The 15,947-nt window shown below is 36.8% G+C and overlaps 1 protein-coding gene across 2 annotated transcripts in view; it reads right to left on the bottom strand.

Moving 5' to 3' along the window:
- The window catches only part of LOC121428441 (spectrin alpha chain, non-erythrocytic 1-like), a 69,762-nt gene extending 55,364 nt beyond the window's left edge, over positions 1 to 14,398 (bottom strand). Inside the window, exon 1 of one of the 2 annotated variants that reach the window (XM_041625045.1) lies at positions 14,253 to 14,398. The gene's annotated coding sequence lies outside the window, so the exon portion shown is untranslated. Of the gene's footprint in view, positions 1 to 6,135; positions 6,383 to 14,252 lie in introns of those variants that run through there. The other variant, XM_041625046.1, reaches the window with a different exon arrangement.
- Positions 14,399 to 15,947: the final 1,549 nt, after the last annotated feature.

Here is a 15,947-nt window from a genome sequence, read left to right as displayed (position 1 = left end):
GAATTCAACTAAATTAACACCAGTCTACCACCTGCATTCTAAACCGGCTAGCACTTTACGGACAAGGGACACAGTAAATGATTTCTGTTTTCCTCAGCTTCTTAAAATCGGCTGAAGCACTCGGCAGAGTCTGGCGATAGGGAGATAGGAAAACTAGGACAGAGATGAGAGGAGGGAGAGACAGAGAGAGAGACACAGAAGTCAGGGATAGAGTACCAGGTGAGAAAGAAAGAGAAAGAGAGACAGGGAGGAGAGAGAGGGAGAGATGGACATGCAAAAACTGCCAATGAAAAGAATAATAGATAAAGCCAGGCAAATAAAAAGGGAATCTAGAACACATTCACAAATCTTCAACAATCTATGAGACTCCAGGAGGGCAATGAAAGCAGTTCACATATAATAAAGCATCTTCCATTAAAATGTTGACATTAAACTGTGCACATTAATCAGGACATAGAATAATGAATCTGAAAACTTATCAATTGAGTAAAGGTTGAGAGTAAAAATTGTGTCACTTAAGGTGGTTTCAAACCGCCTCGATCACAAGAATCCCCGTTAAATTGCGAGAACTTTTTTAGGCTAAAAAATACGCATTAATTATTCCTGCATTCACATCGCCCTGAAACATACCCTACGGGAAAAGTTCCCGAAGTTGCGAGCATGCGCAGTATGGTCTGATAAGCAGGCAAGGCGTGAGATTCAAAATCACTAGCCCAGCAGCCACCCACGCCGCCGCGCCCAACGACACGCTGGGCTAAAAGTTCCCGTAATTTGCTTTCACATTGCCAAAATACCTGCGACCTTAATCCCCATGAAAGTTCTTGTAATTTCGCCAAGTACCTGCTATTTAGCGGGTATTTTCTTTCAGGGAAATTACACGTAGTTTGCTTTCACATTACCAAAATACCTGGTATTTTCTGATCGGGGTAAATTTCCCGATCAGAGAATACCTGGAACTGACGACCTTCGAGGCGGTCTGAAACCACCTATGTACATGTATTTATAACCAGAGGATCAGAGGAAAATCTTGGGGAAAGGTGGGACATGCCTCATATCAGGCCCCACTTCCAATGAGTGAAAACAAAAGGCAAGAGAGGGGGGAATGAGAAGCAGAGCCTGAGAGAGAGAGAGAGAGAGAGAAAAAAGCAAAAAGTCTCTTGAATTATCTCACAAGTCAAAACAAACATGTACAATGTACAGACAAAATTTCTGTGCTCACTCGGGTATCATATAAGGATGCAATGATAGCATGTGCCCTGAGCGCCTTGATATGCCACTGCACAGTAAAGAATTTTTGCATCAAAGAACATTCTTTCAATTCGTTTCCCCAAAGTAATTTTCTACTTTACAATGTTACAAATCCGTCAGCTCAAGAGCCCGAAAATATTTCTCATTAAACAATTTTGCAGGTTATTGAAATGTGACCTTTAATAATAAAGAGGAGATAGGAACAAAAATGTAGAGCAAAATACAAAGGGGATATCACCAGCCGACTGGGCCCTCAATAAATAACACAGCATGCAAGAGAGCCAGTCTGAGACTGAATATTAATGCTGTTGCCATGGGCAACAATGATGTCAGACTTGACAGTTGCAGATGGTTGGCTGCTATATTTTGCACATATTAGTGCTAAGCTAGGCAGTGCGTGTACATAGAGGTAACCCTGTATCACACTCTATCAGTTAAAAATTGCAACAAGTCATGATCTGTAGGCCTACATAAGCAATGTGCATGAGATTCCCTACACTAAGACCCTATTGTCATTACAATCATAAAACTAATTTGGAAACTGGTTTAAAAAACCAGTTTGTAAGATTGCATTGCTAGTGCTCATATCTGATTACATGAAAGTGGTTTTCAAAACCACTTCACCTAGAGCAGTCTTGTTGCTAGGAGAATGCTCTGTGTGGTGACATTTTTTCAGGCAAAATTTGAAACCACAGCATAGACATTCTACATGCATGTACTGTACAATGTATAGAGTAGCGCCCAACAATGTGCAAAGATCGCTTCCAGAAGAAATGTTGTGTCTTCTCTTCACCTACTCTTCAACAAGTTTAACAAGGCAGAGACGTCAAAAAAAAACCATTAAGTGTATCTTGGGGTGGTTTTTCAAACTGAAGATCTCTTCCAAGAACACTTCAAGTGTCCCCATTACAAGTTAAACTATTTCCCACGGGGCACTTCCATTGAGAAGTGGATACCATGAGTGACCATGGGGTCTCGAAAAGCACCCTAAACACGTAATTTCCATAATATGATATTGCACCCCTCAAAGGACAAGTCCACCCAAACAAAAACTTGATTTGAATAAAAAGAGAAAAATTCAACAAGCATAACACTGAAAATTTCATCAAAATCGTATGTAGAATAAGAAAGTTATAACATTTTAAAGTTTTGCTTCACTTCACAAAACAGTTATATGCATGTCTCGGTCGGTATGCATATGAGGGAACTGATGACATCACTCACTAGAAATATTTTGATTTTCTCGTCATTGTCATGTGAAATGAAGTTTCATTCCTCCCTGAACACGTGGAATTCCATTATTTTAACATTTTGTGCTTTAGGCAAGGAGGTCCTAATGGGTGATTCCATACGTGTCGTACGGGACATTTAGAGAACATTTGACAGTTTCTGACAAGAAAAAACAACAAATATTCCAGTAACTATAGGTGGTCATCAACTAATACCAGAGTGTAAGAAAAACCAAGACTTAACATGACTTGAATTCACATCCTGTATAATACAGATCAAAAATAGTAATGTGTCGTACGGACGAAGAAAAAGTGGCTTTTTTAGAAACCTGAAGTTTGTACTCAAAAGTCTGTGAGTTGGGCAGATAAATTTCATAGAAACTGAACTCAAATTGACACTCAATTACCCAAGAACAAACACATTTATAAAAGAAAGCAAAATAAACATTCATGAATAAATAAAGCAAATTATAATTTTCGAGAACATTGTGGCGTACGGGACATTCAAAATGTGTCGTACGGGACATCTCTAAATTGAAGCCAAACTTTCTTACTTTATGTCACTTTGACTTCTTCAATCACATTATTTGGTTGATGATAATGATAATCCCATCAAACTAAGACATTCATTAGGTTAGAAACCGCTATTAGGTGAATATTTCTGTCAATATATCATAAACAAAATAATGTGTCGTACGGGACAATTGTGTGTCGTACAGGACACTTCTGTGTCGTACGGGACACATGTGTGTCGTACGGGACACTTGTGTGTTGTACAGGCACTTGTGTGTTGTACTGGTCAGCCTGAATAAATAAACATGAACTTTTTATCAGAAGGAGCATTACCCCTAAATTCTTGCTTATTTATGAATAATCTTTTAATAAGCAGTCATTCAGGACAATACAATTAAGTAACCTCAATATATACAATTGGGAGCAATATGTTATAATTTTTTTCATGATGGGAAATGTACAAGTGTTCACAGCATTTTTACGAGCTGAAAAACTTCAGGTTTCGTGTGAAGTTATATTTTAGGGAACTAATTGATGATTTCCAAACACTATTTAACCAATAAATGAATGAAACTTTGTATAAATTATGGGGCTAAAATGATGATGTTATGATTTTTTATATAAAATGTATATCTTCATGATATATGTCACAACTGTCACTTTTTTTGCTTTTTTTTGGTCACAATTTTTTTTTCTAAAGAAATGCGATTCTACTTTTTCAAACCCATCTGCATTTCATGAAACCATATGGTTTGTCTTATTTTCCAGATTTTTTTACAACTTGAAAAAAGTAAGGAGTTTCAATACTGTATATAAAAAATAGTGATCATCAAGGGAAGTCCAAATAGATGATCATGATGATTGATATGTATTTTATTTTACATCTTATAATAATTCCACGTTAGCATGCAAGAGGGAGTCATCTTCCCGGCTAGGTTGAAATAATTATAAAAATTTTCTTTTCCTGCTCAATGAAAATAAATTAACCTGCTCTGATCAGTGAAAATCACCAATTTAGCTGAAGGGATTCACAAAAGTATAAGCCTACATGAAATCAATTAAAATGTTTAGAATCACCTATTTCATGTTCTGTGGAGATAAACAAAGTACTTTTTCAGTTCATTTAATGTTAAATCAATTAAATGAATTTAAATATGCCTACTATTTATGGTTTCTGAATCCAAATCCTGCAATTAAATTCATTATTATATTGTGTGTCGTACGGGACATTTTTTAATAGGACAATAATTGAAAAATGAAGGGCAGTAATTAGATCCTTATGGGATAAATCGATCACCCATGGGTCAAACAAAGAGAAACTCATTTTATGAAATTGCATCATCAAAAATAAAATTGTAGGAAAAACTTTTGCATTGTCATGTGTCGTACGGGACATTGCCAAAAATAGGTTCGGAAAAATCAAGGCTGCCCCTATTATGGATCATGAAAATGTTGTAGATATTATTTGGAACCATCAATGATATATTATTCTATTGACCTGCAATATTTTCAATCTTCTCTTGCTTTGCAAATAATTGTTTCAGGTGGAATTTGTACTTGACTATTCAATGAGCAAAATTATTGAAAATTTAAAATTCCATTGTTCTCCCCCAAAAAAACTATATTTGTCTTCACTTTTCATTAAAACTCATAATTTTCATAAAATTTAGGTATCATAGTAAAATATTACACTACTTATGACTTATTGAAAGCATGTTGAAATTTATGATATTTTTGAAGTTCTAGTGTGGAATCGCCCTAATCATCAATTCATAAAAATTGAAATATTGTATAATTCAAACAATAAAAAACAAAAGAAATAGTAAGTGACATCATCCATCATCGACTCTCTCATTTGGATGTACATGTAACTGATTCGTTCATATAACTATTTTGTTCAAAATAAGCGAAACTTTGAAATGCAGCCCTAACATGATCTTGTCTGCACTCGGTACCTTTAAGGTTTGGTGACCCATGACTGAACTTACAACAAACATCTCTGAGGTCTGACTGGATGCTTTGATTCAGCTCAATTAAAAAACCCAATCACAGTTGGTAAGTGGGTTGTCAGCTGTTAAATCCAAAGGTAATGTTCATTTCAAGTATGAAGTATACATAGCCTACATGTATGTACCCACTGGCAAAGACTGTGGTAGTTTGCAATGCAAGCACAGACACATATTTGACGCTTTGATCAATAACGGGTCTAGAGTGAAGACTAGACTCCGCAGACTCTGTCTGTGTCCCACAGTACATGTTACATAGTGAATCTAGTCTCACTACTTCAGACCCTGCATAATGCACTATGCCAATTGCGGAAATGAAAGGTCTGTGAATGCAGACTAAGACTGGGGTGCAGCCATAGGCAGCGGAAGCAGGGGGGTCCTGTCCCCCTAAATCTGAGGGGGGACGGTCCCCCCAAAAAAATTTTTTGTTGATACTCTTCTTTTTTCGTTTTCTTTTTGCCTGTCAATTTTGTTTCCTGCACCCCCCTAAAATTTTGGTTGATAACCCCTTTTTTTTGTTTTGCTTATCAAATTTTTTACCTGTTTCCATCCCAAAATTTCAGGTACATGTAGGCCCCCCTAAAGATTTTGGATTCTCTGGACAATGGCAATGGGTGCAGCCACATATTACCCTTTGCGATTCCACCCCCCCCAAAAAAAAAAAATTGAGGGGAGGGGTTTAAGAAATCATTGCATTGTAAAAATGTTCAACATCTTGACTTTTCATCAGATTTCATAAAACTTCAAATAATAATCATAGGGTGTGGGTAAATAGACTAGTCTGACTAAAGAATTTCTCTGAAACTCACGAGACCTACTTGTATCCAATGGCTTACATTCACACCATACTATAGTAAAGAAATGAAAGATCAAATAGTAAACAGCACTCGTACAATAATACCTCAGTCACATTTCTCCTACGGCCAACGTAAGGCGACTAAAAAACAGCCGTTTTAACATTTTTTGTACCAGCTTCATATATAATTGGTTTGAATAAATTTGATTAAACAGCTGCTTTCGACTCGTAGTATGGCGGCCAAAAAGGAAATGTGACTGACATATTAATCATCAAACTTCAAGAATCACAGGTCAGATAACATAAAATAGCTTATTTTAATGATTGAAAGAAACAAACTTACTGAGTTATTTTATTCCTTATAACGGTCAAAAATCTACACCAAAACTGTCCAACTGTATCCTCCACCAATTCTTAATTTTGTGACCCTGAAATTATTGCCAATGTATTTTGTGTAAGGGTGGGCCGCTCAGTCTCAGGAAGTTAATAAGGCTCTGTTGTGAAGCTACCCACAGATCTTTTCAAAAGATACAAGAGGTGTTCAAAGTGAGTCCACAGCCTTGTTGTACAATGAGTTTGTTTATAGTCACTTTAATCTGCTTTGTCCTCAGATCCACCTTTCCCCCACTTAATCCTTTGTCCTGTCATAATCACCTCCAGGATCTGGAGGAAGTGGCTCATTTCCAATTAACGGTTCCTCCTCAGTAAAATGAGTTCACAATCACATTCTTCACAATGCAGTTTAAATTGAAAGGAGGGGGTGGTTCCAACCTCTGGTCAATTCCATAAAATGCTCAACCCAATTTTTCTCAAGTCTTACTTCACTTTATAAACTGATCAAATCATGGTCCTTAATACAGAACATTACACACTGTCAACAAGAAATCAGAGACAGAAAATTTCATGACGGTCCCACATATAGGGAGTCAGAGGTACATATTTTATGGAAATTGTCCTATAGGGATCGGAAAAAAAGTGGTCAAGAATACTGGTATCATCCAAACAAACTTTAAAGATCAAAATGCTCATTTTTTAAAAATGGAACCAGATTGCAGCATTTAATATTTAAGTTTGGGTTATCATGTAGAACACAGTTAAAGGAGAATCTAACCCAAATAAAAACTTGATGAATTTTCAAAAATTCAAAATATTGGTAATTACCAAACCCATGGAGACTTCAAATTAGCCGCATATGTGATATCATAGTGATGCACATGTATTAAAGGCAAGGACTACTCTTTCATGTACTCCAGTACCAGGGTGCTACATATAAGCACTTGCCTGATTGCCCGGGGCAAGTAAATCTTAGAGTCAGGTAAGTGTTGTGAAGTAAAATACCAAAACTACTTGCCCAAATTGGGCAAGCAAAATTCTCACAGTAGAATGACCATCCATGGCAGGTAGATCAGTTCATGTCAAAAGAGAGAAAAAGGTGAATGGTTTATAAAACTGCAAAACTTTGTTTTTAAGAGGTAAAACTTTTCTTTTCAAGGATTTTTTCGGGCAAGTGAAATAGATTTTGAGGCAAGTATATTCCAACTATTTGAAAACATAGTTAGCCTGACTGGGCAGGTGCTTCTAAAAAGTTATGTAGCACCCTATCCTATACATAAATTTGCTAAAATGTCATTTTTTACTTATAGTAAAAAGTAAAGTTTAACTTTTAGTAAAAAGTAAAGTTTTACTTTTAGTAAAAAGTAAAGTTTTACTTTATATATTCTTTTATGAGGACATAAAACAATACAGTACCTAGGTTATACAGTGCGTCCCAGAATAAACGAAACTGAGATTTAGCGATCATTTATCATAACTTAATCATAAATAGAATAGACAAATGACCTACCAATTTAAAGCTTAGAATCTCCTCTTTCATCTGATATTACTTAGGTTATTTCTTATTCACGCATGAGTGAGCAAAAACAATTTGAAGAAAGGATACCAAAAACTCATTTGGCGGGGGTATCTGGGTTTCAAAGAGAAAACCACATTTCTGAAAAGTTCAATATCTGCTCTTTAATTTGGTACCTCAATTACAGAAAATGGTCAAGAAATAAAAAAGTTCTGGTCATTTGAAATAAGGCTTGTATTTCCATAATTTCATGAGATAAACGAGTTTTCACCGGTTTCCTACAGAAGCTTTCGCAAGGTGAACAAAAGATTTAATGCATGGCTGATCGTCAACAAAACGGAGTGTCGAGTGAGTTTGAAAGCCAGCCTGGAGAACCTTTTCATTTTATGAAATTATTGAAATTCAAGCCTTATTTCAAATGACCAGAACTTTGTTATTTCTTGACCATTTTCTGTAATTTAGGTATCAAATTAAAGAGATATTGAACTTTTCAAAAATGTGGTTTTCTTTTTGAAACCCAGATACCCCCCGCCAAATGAGTTTTTGATATCCTTCCTTCAAATTGTATTTGCTCACTCATGCGTGAATAAAAAATGATCTAAGTAATATCAGATGAAAGAAGAGATTCTAAGCTTTACATTGGTAGGTCATTTGTCTATTTTATTTATGATTAAGTAATGATAAATGATCGCTAAATCTCGGTTTCGTTTTTTCTGGGACGCACTGTATAGATTACTGCCTCAGGGGAATGGGTACTTACATGTATAAAGTACATGGCCTATGGAAAAGTAGTCCTTGCCGACTCCTTGCCCCTTGTCATAATTTACTTAATACCAAGTTGCCAATTTGAAATCTACAGTCTTAGGGATGTCAATTTTAAAGCTGCCATAACTTTCTTATTGCTTGTCTAATATCTTTTAAACTATAACCATTCTGTTTTATTTATTTTTCTCCTTTCCAACACAATATGGAGGCAGCAGAGCTCAGTCGGTTAGACTTTGAGCGCATCTTTCGGATAAGATTGTAGATCTCAACGTGAGGGGCTCGAGTCCTGCTCATGCGGAAACGCATCTAACAAAAAATCTGATGCTGTAGCATTGTGTGTTAGCGTGCCTCACCGCTGTATTCAGTGCAGGTGTGAATGCAATTGAAAAACACTCCGTCCATCGGAAAGGACACAAATGTTAGTCCCGAGTATAGGAGAGTCACAACCTATGCACGTTAAAACCAATACACTATTCGTCAAAGAGAAAGGTGTCCACCTGATGTATTGCACCTGCCAGTCCCGGCAAAATTCAGGTCTTGAAAATCAATCTTGATGTTCATATGCCATAATGTTTGGCTTATTTTCTCTTTTTCTATGGGACAAATGCTTGATTTTCTTATACTGTCCGTTTTCATTACAGCAATTCATCATATAACTTGGCTCTTTGTAAATTTAATTCTTTAAATTATTTTTTCTTAATTTAAAATAGAGATTGAAAAATGAAATATTTCTTGCCATATAACTTTCCACCAATAGAGGGCGTACACAAAAATATGCCCAAAATTCAAGTTTTTTAGCTCTCTGGTGAATACTAAAATTATTCCCAAGTTATTAATGAAAAATAAATTGCAACTGTAATGATTTTTTAAAGTGTGTGCTATGTACAGCATTTGCATTCCATACTGCTACCTGTAGTCTGTGTACATTCACCACAGGCAGGGTTGTAGCCACTCATTCTATGAACAAGGTTATGTATAACCTTGTTCTCTGTTACTCCTCCCTGTGTGGTGAAATACAGTTGGCAATGTTTGGCTTATATTCTCTTTTTCTTTGGGTCAAATGCTTGATTTTTTGACACTGTCAGGTTCTGTTACAGCTATTCATCATATAACTTGGCTCTTAAGTAAATTTGATTCTTTGAATTATTTTTTCTTAATTAAAAATAGAGATTGAAAAAATATAATTGTCTTGCCATATTACTTTCCACCAATAAAGGGCATACACAAAAATATGCCCAAAATTCATGTTTTCGAGTGCTCTGGTGAATACAAAAATTACCCCTGAATTACTAATGAAATATAAATTGAAACTGTACTTAATAGTATCTTTGGTCACAAAAGTGATATTTTAATGATTTTTAAATTGTGTGCTGTGTAATGGCAGTGAGTCCAAACTTCGCGCGTGTCCATACTTCGCGGACGATCATTATCTCAAAAATTAGCCAATATCCTTAAAATCTGACATCACCAACGTGAAGATACAAAAAATAACCCTTTGTCACCGTTAGCACCCGTTTTGAAGAAATCTGATACTCTCAACAAGCATCAAAATATATCCATTTTGCAAGCAGATATCAACAAAAATGTGAGTTAAATGTGGTACTAACCGATTCTATAGTATTTTGCCATCAATCTGAAATAAATATTTTACTTTTTGAGCTTGAGTTTTGTTTGAATCTCCACAAATATTTTGGTCCGCGAAGTTAGGACACACTTTTTCTGAACGGTTTTCCAGCACAGAGCGCATTCGCCGATCCGAATGGAATTTCGAAATCACGATACCGATGAAACCCCTTGACCTACTTTACATTTTCATCCATGATTTTATAGTTTACGATCTTGCCGTCAATGTGGTAACTATTTCTTGAATTGGTTTTGTATAAATTATTAATATTTTGTGAACAAATTTAAGCCTGATGAATATTTTTGTAAAGTGTGCGAAGTTTGGACACCCCATCGTACAGCATCGGCATACCATAGTCCTACCTGTAGATTCCCCACAGGCAGGATGGTAGCAGTGAACAAGTGATCATTACCTTGTTCACAGCACTTGTTCACTGCTACCACCCTGCCTGTGGGGAATCTAGAGGTACATGTAGGACTATGGTATGCCAATGTTGTACAGAGCACACACTTTAAAAAATCATTAAAATATCACTTTTGTGACCAAAATTACAAATTTCAATTTATTTTTCATTAGTAAATTATACCCTTTTTACACAGGATTTTCTTAACCCCGTACTATCGCTAACCCCGTACTATCCTTAACCCCGTACTATTTTTTTTCCTTTTCACACATGCCAAATTGTTATTGCTAACCCTGGATAAGGAATGCTTGCTTTTTACACACGAAACTCGCTAACCCCAGACTAATGTTTTTTGTCGATCATTTGTAGTACAAGTACTTCACTCGTACACTTTTTTCACACGCTAAAATTTCCTTAACCCCGTACTATAGGTGGGGCTAATTTGCTATTTAGCCCCACCTATAGTACGGGGTTAAGCTTAGCCCACTTTCGTTTTACACTAGCGATCATAACCCCGTACTATCGCTCTTAGCACCGCAATTGCTGGGATAACCCTGCTTTTTTGCAGGGCCAAATAATCCCGTACTTAGGGCTGGGACTAAAACCCGGGTACCCGGGTCCCGCCCGGAAGCCTCGGGTACCCGGGTAGAAAAATCAATACCCGATACCCGAAAATTGCTCACCAGTATAACGTACATTTGATTTGTATTGCGTAGTGTACTGTAAGACATGATTGTAAACTCATCACAAAAGTACACAAGTCTCATTTTGAATCTCACCAATTACCCTCGAAATGTCCATAAATATACTAGTTTTTCAAGTGATGATGATGTGACTGAGATCGTTCAATCGTCGCCATGTTTCTTTTGCAGCGCAGTGACGTCATCCAGCCACTGCGACGCAAGCCAATTTATGAATGAACATATAGTAAGCATGCGCATTGCAAGCCCAGCCTCACGCAGTATTCCGTCAAAGCAAGTCTGCAATACTCTGTCACCTCGTACCAAAATCGACCTAGTATTCCACTTTCCTTTATTTCATATGAATTATGAAAGGTATTCTTAGAGGATCTGTTTTCTCACCGATACCACGCAGGTAAGCAAATTTTATTACTTCTTGCTTTTCCGTCAAAATCTTACGAAGTAGCGTCGATGTTGCATCGTGTTTGTGAGTTTGTAGAATCTATCGCTAGGTGAACAAAGTCAATTGATTTCCGGGTTTCGGAGCATACGAGGCGCCAGCCAAACACGTTCTTGATACCATTTTCAGTTCATCATAAACCGAAAATGGTAACACGATCGTGATTGGCTGGCGCATTTGACGCTCCGAAACCCGGAAATCAATTGACTTTGTTCACGTATTTTGGTGCCATTTTCCCCAAAGCTCTTATAGCGATAGATTCTACAAACTCACGAACACGATGTAATATCGACGCTACTTCGTAAGATTTTGACGGAAAAGCAAGAAGTAATAAATATTTGCTTACCTGTGCGGTATCGGTGAGAAAACAGATCCTCTGAGAATACCTTTTATAATTCATATAAAATATAGAAAAGTGGAATTCTAGGTCGATTTTGGTACGAGGTGACAGAGTATTGCAGACTTGTTTTGACGGAATACTGCGTGGGGCTGGGCTTGCAATGTGCATGCTTACTATATTTTCATTCATAAATTGACCTGCATCGCATTGGCTTGATGACGTCACCAATGGGGTTTTTCCACCAGTCATATTTCGAGCGACATGATTTTCGGGTACCCGCCCGAAAATTAACACGGGTACCCGAAGAGAAAAAAACCAAAAAGTCCCAGGCCTACCCGTACTATAGGTGGGGTTAGCCCACTTTGCAAAAATGCTGTGTAAAAAGAAAGTGGGCTAAGCTTAACCCCGTACTATAGGTGGGGCTAAATGGCAATTTAGCCCCACCTATAACGGGGTTATGGAAATTTTAGCCTGTGTAAAAAGGGTATTAGGAATAATTTTTTTATTCACCAGAGCGCTCAAAAACTTGAATATTTTTGTGTACGCCCTCTATTGGTGGAAAGTAATATGGCAAGAAAATTTTCATTTTCTTATCTCTATGTTTAATTAAGATAAAAATGATTTAAAGAATTAAATTTAAATAAGAGCCAAGTTGTGTGAATAATAGGTGTAATGGAAACTGTCAGTGTAAAAAAATCAAGCATTTGCCCCAAAGAAAAAGAGAAAATAAGCCAAACATTGCCACCCTTATTTTGCCACACATGGAGATATAACTGAGAACAAGGTTATATCATAACCTTGTTCACTGCTACCACCCTGCCTGTGGTGAATCTACAGACTACAGGTAGGACTATGGTATGCCAATGTTGTAAAGAGCACACACTTCAAAAAATCATTAAAATATCACTTTTGTGACCAAAATTACTAATTTTCATACAGTTGCAATTTATTTTTCATTAGTAACTTGGGAATAATTTTTGTATTCACCAGAGCGCTCAAAAACTTGAATTTTGGGCATATTTTTGTGTACGCCCTCTATTGGTGGAAAGTAATATGGCAAGAAAATTTTCATTTTTTGATCTCTATTTTTAATTAAGAAAAAAATGATTTAAAGAATCAAACTGAAATAAGAGCCAAGTAGTATGAATAATAGGTGTAATGAAAACTGTCAGTGTAAAAAAAAATCAAGCATTTGCCCCAAAGAAAAAGAGAAAATAAGCCAAACATTGCCACCCTTATTTTGCCACACATGGAGATATAACTGAGAACAAGGTTATATTATAACCTTGTTCATTGAATGAGTTATTATCATCACATCACATCACATCAGGTACGGAAATGAAGGACTTCTCCTGTAGATTTTCCGATCTTTACTTCTAGTAATTGACGGCCTAAACAGTTTAAACTTGTGGAACTTTACGTGCGTTGAGAAATGGAGGTTTTAAATCTTTCCCCCCACCAAAATTTATCCAACAGATGTTTAAACATTTCCACTGATTTTGCTTCCACTACTTCTGTAGGCAGTTTGTTCCAGTCAGAAATTACTCTTTGACTAAAAAATTTGCTCCTTAGTTCCAACCGAGATCGTCCTGTGAAGAGCTTGAACTTGTGACCTCTAGTTGCTGAATGGATTGCAGGTGTGAAAAATGTGTCACTGGAGATCCCAAACTTTCCATTTAACAGTTTATACATGTACACAGTAATCATATCTCCTCTTCGTCTTCTGTAAAACAGTGAGTGAAGGTTTAGTCTCTCTAAACGTATAACCTTGTTCATTGAATGAGTGCCATACCCCGGTACTTATTTTCAGCCTGGATTACCCCTTTGAAATTTGAATTGGGGAAAATTTTGGGTACCGGTACATAACCTCATTAATTTAGCAGAAGGATCCAAGAGTGAGTCAAGGTACAAAATAATTTAGAAAGTTCTTTGAAATTTGTCATAAAGGTGGGGGGGGGAGGTGAAAAAAAGTGAATAAAACTCCTCGAAAGACGAAACAGACTCACTCAGAACTTCAGAAGTCAGATGGCTGCCGGCAGCTTCAATTGCAATTGCTGTCTAAAACCTTCACATCTATTTTTGCCTTTTATGCATTACAGTTGAGAAAATCCCTCAATAAATTTCAATATCTTTTAACAATCCATTGAGTGTCATGTTTCCGTGCATGAGGATGTTGGACTCCCATAACACGGAATCGTGATATCATCTATTTACTTGTGTGCAAAGTACATCGCACATATTGGTAAATGCAACAGCCCCGCACAGAAAGAGAGAAATACATGTCAAACAATGATGAAGTGTCTTTCAACAGTATTTTTTAATCATTTATTTACACTCACCCAATGTATCCTACTGTAAAATCCAGAATTTCGACAGTCTTAACTTCAGTCCAAGTTTAACGTAAAGTATAATTCTCTCACTTCAAAGTTCTTTACTCACTGTCAGTGTCACTGACTCCAGCTAGTATATGTAGGCGCTCTTCATGATCTAGATAGCTCAGTTTTCAGCGCCCCTCCTCCATGCATATATGAACCGGGTACGTATGTACCGTAATTGGAAATTACAACGTTTGTCTTTACTCCCTCCTAAGTGATCAAGCTCAATTCCAGGTTCAATTGCGATAACATTTGAACAAAATCACTCAAACAAATTTGTGAATAACAAAATAACTGTTTTAGAAATATGGTACTTTTCACTCTGTTGATTATTTAACGTACATTAAAAAATAGTCGTTTGCTACTAGAAGTAATACGTAAATCTAAATCATATTGATTGTATTTAGAGGGAGTAAGTCTATGAATTTAATTATCAATCAAGCTCAACAATCCAGCTGTGCGACCCGGAACTGACCCATCCTCTCAAAACCAAAACAATAATGTGCAAGAGCAGGAAAATTTGTAACCCGTACAAACCTCAGCCCACTTAATTCGGACTCAAACCAAGACAAGGAGGTTTTCTATATTTGCCAGAATACCATTTCAGAGCGCTTTCGGGTATGGGGCCCAATTTTGGCAGTTCCATGGAGTACCGAGATGTGACGTCATAAATTTTCACTTTTTGCATTTCAGCGCTCTTTTTTTATACGGGTATTTATACCATATTTTGGTAGAGCATGATGCATGATGGAAATTAAACCCTCAAATTTGATGAGAACACTGTAAAAATTGCGGTGTTAAAACTGACACCAATTGTACGTGTTAATAGAGGAGGCACACCCTGAGCCATAAAATTACACCCTAGAGATTAAACATACTGCACCAAATGAGTGTAAATGTAACAACAAAAGGTAATAGGTGTAAAACCAAGGAGTTACCAGAACTCCTTGGTAAAACTAATTAACACCGGTGTAAAATAACTGGTGTGGTCCTCTAGTACACCTGTTAACACCACAGTTTTTGCTGTGAATCGGTCCCGGACCCCAAGATCGGACCTCATGAATCATACAGTGCGTATCAAAAAAAGTTTACACTCAGTGAAAAAGCCCTGGAAATTAAAGAAATATAGGCCTACAACATGTGGGTAAATTTGTTATTCTTGAGTTTGGGTCTCATCTGAACCGGGCATGGTGGTAGAGCGTCCGCCTCATGAACGGGAGGTCGTGGGTTCGATCCTCGGCCGAGTCATAAAATATACCAAGACTTGGGACCTTCTGCCTTCTTGCTTGGCGCTCAGCATTAAGATGCAGGGTCCCGTTGCAGGGCCCAGGTAGAGCAGTGAAGTGGCTACCCCGGGTAAATAAAACGTAACTACTATACTACTACTACTACTACTTAAATCATGTAAATTATGGACTTATCGCTATAGGGGGTAATACAACAAATTGGCTGATCGATAGACTATTTATGTTGCAAATAAAAGCTATTCGTGTATAATTTTCGGGCACATACAAATAATCTATTCTTAAAAAATAAAATTCTGAAAATTAAAGAACTGTACACTTTTCAACTTGGACAGTTTATGTTCAAGCTTAATACTAAACAACCTTTGCCTCTAATTGATATGTTTTTCAAAAATAGTTCGATTCATAGTCACTT

Source organism: Lytechinus variegatus, chromosome 15 (assembly GCF_018143015.1).
Source record: "Lytechinus variegatus isolate NC3 chromosome 15, Lvar_3.0, whole genome shotgun sequence".
Lineage (NCBI taxonomy): Eukaryota > Metazoa > Echinodermata > Echinoidea > Temnopleuroida > Toxopneustidae > Lytechinus > Lytechinus variegatus.
Note: the sequence above shows the minus strand (reverse complement) of the source record. Positions and strands in the feature narration are given on the sequence as shown.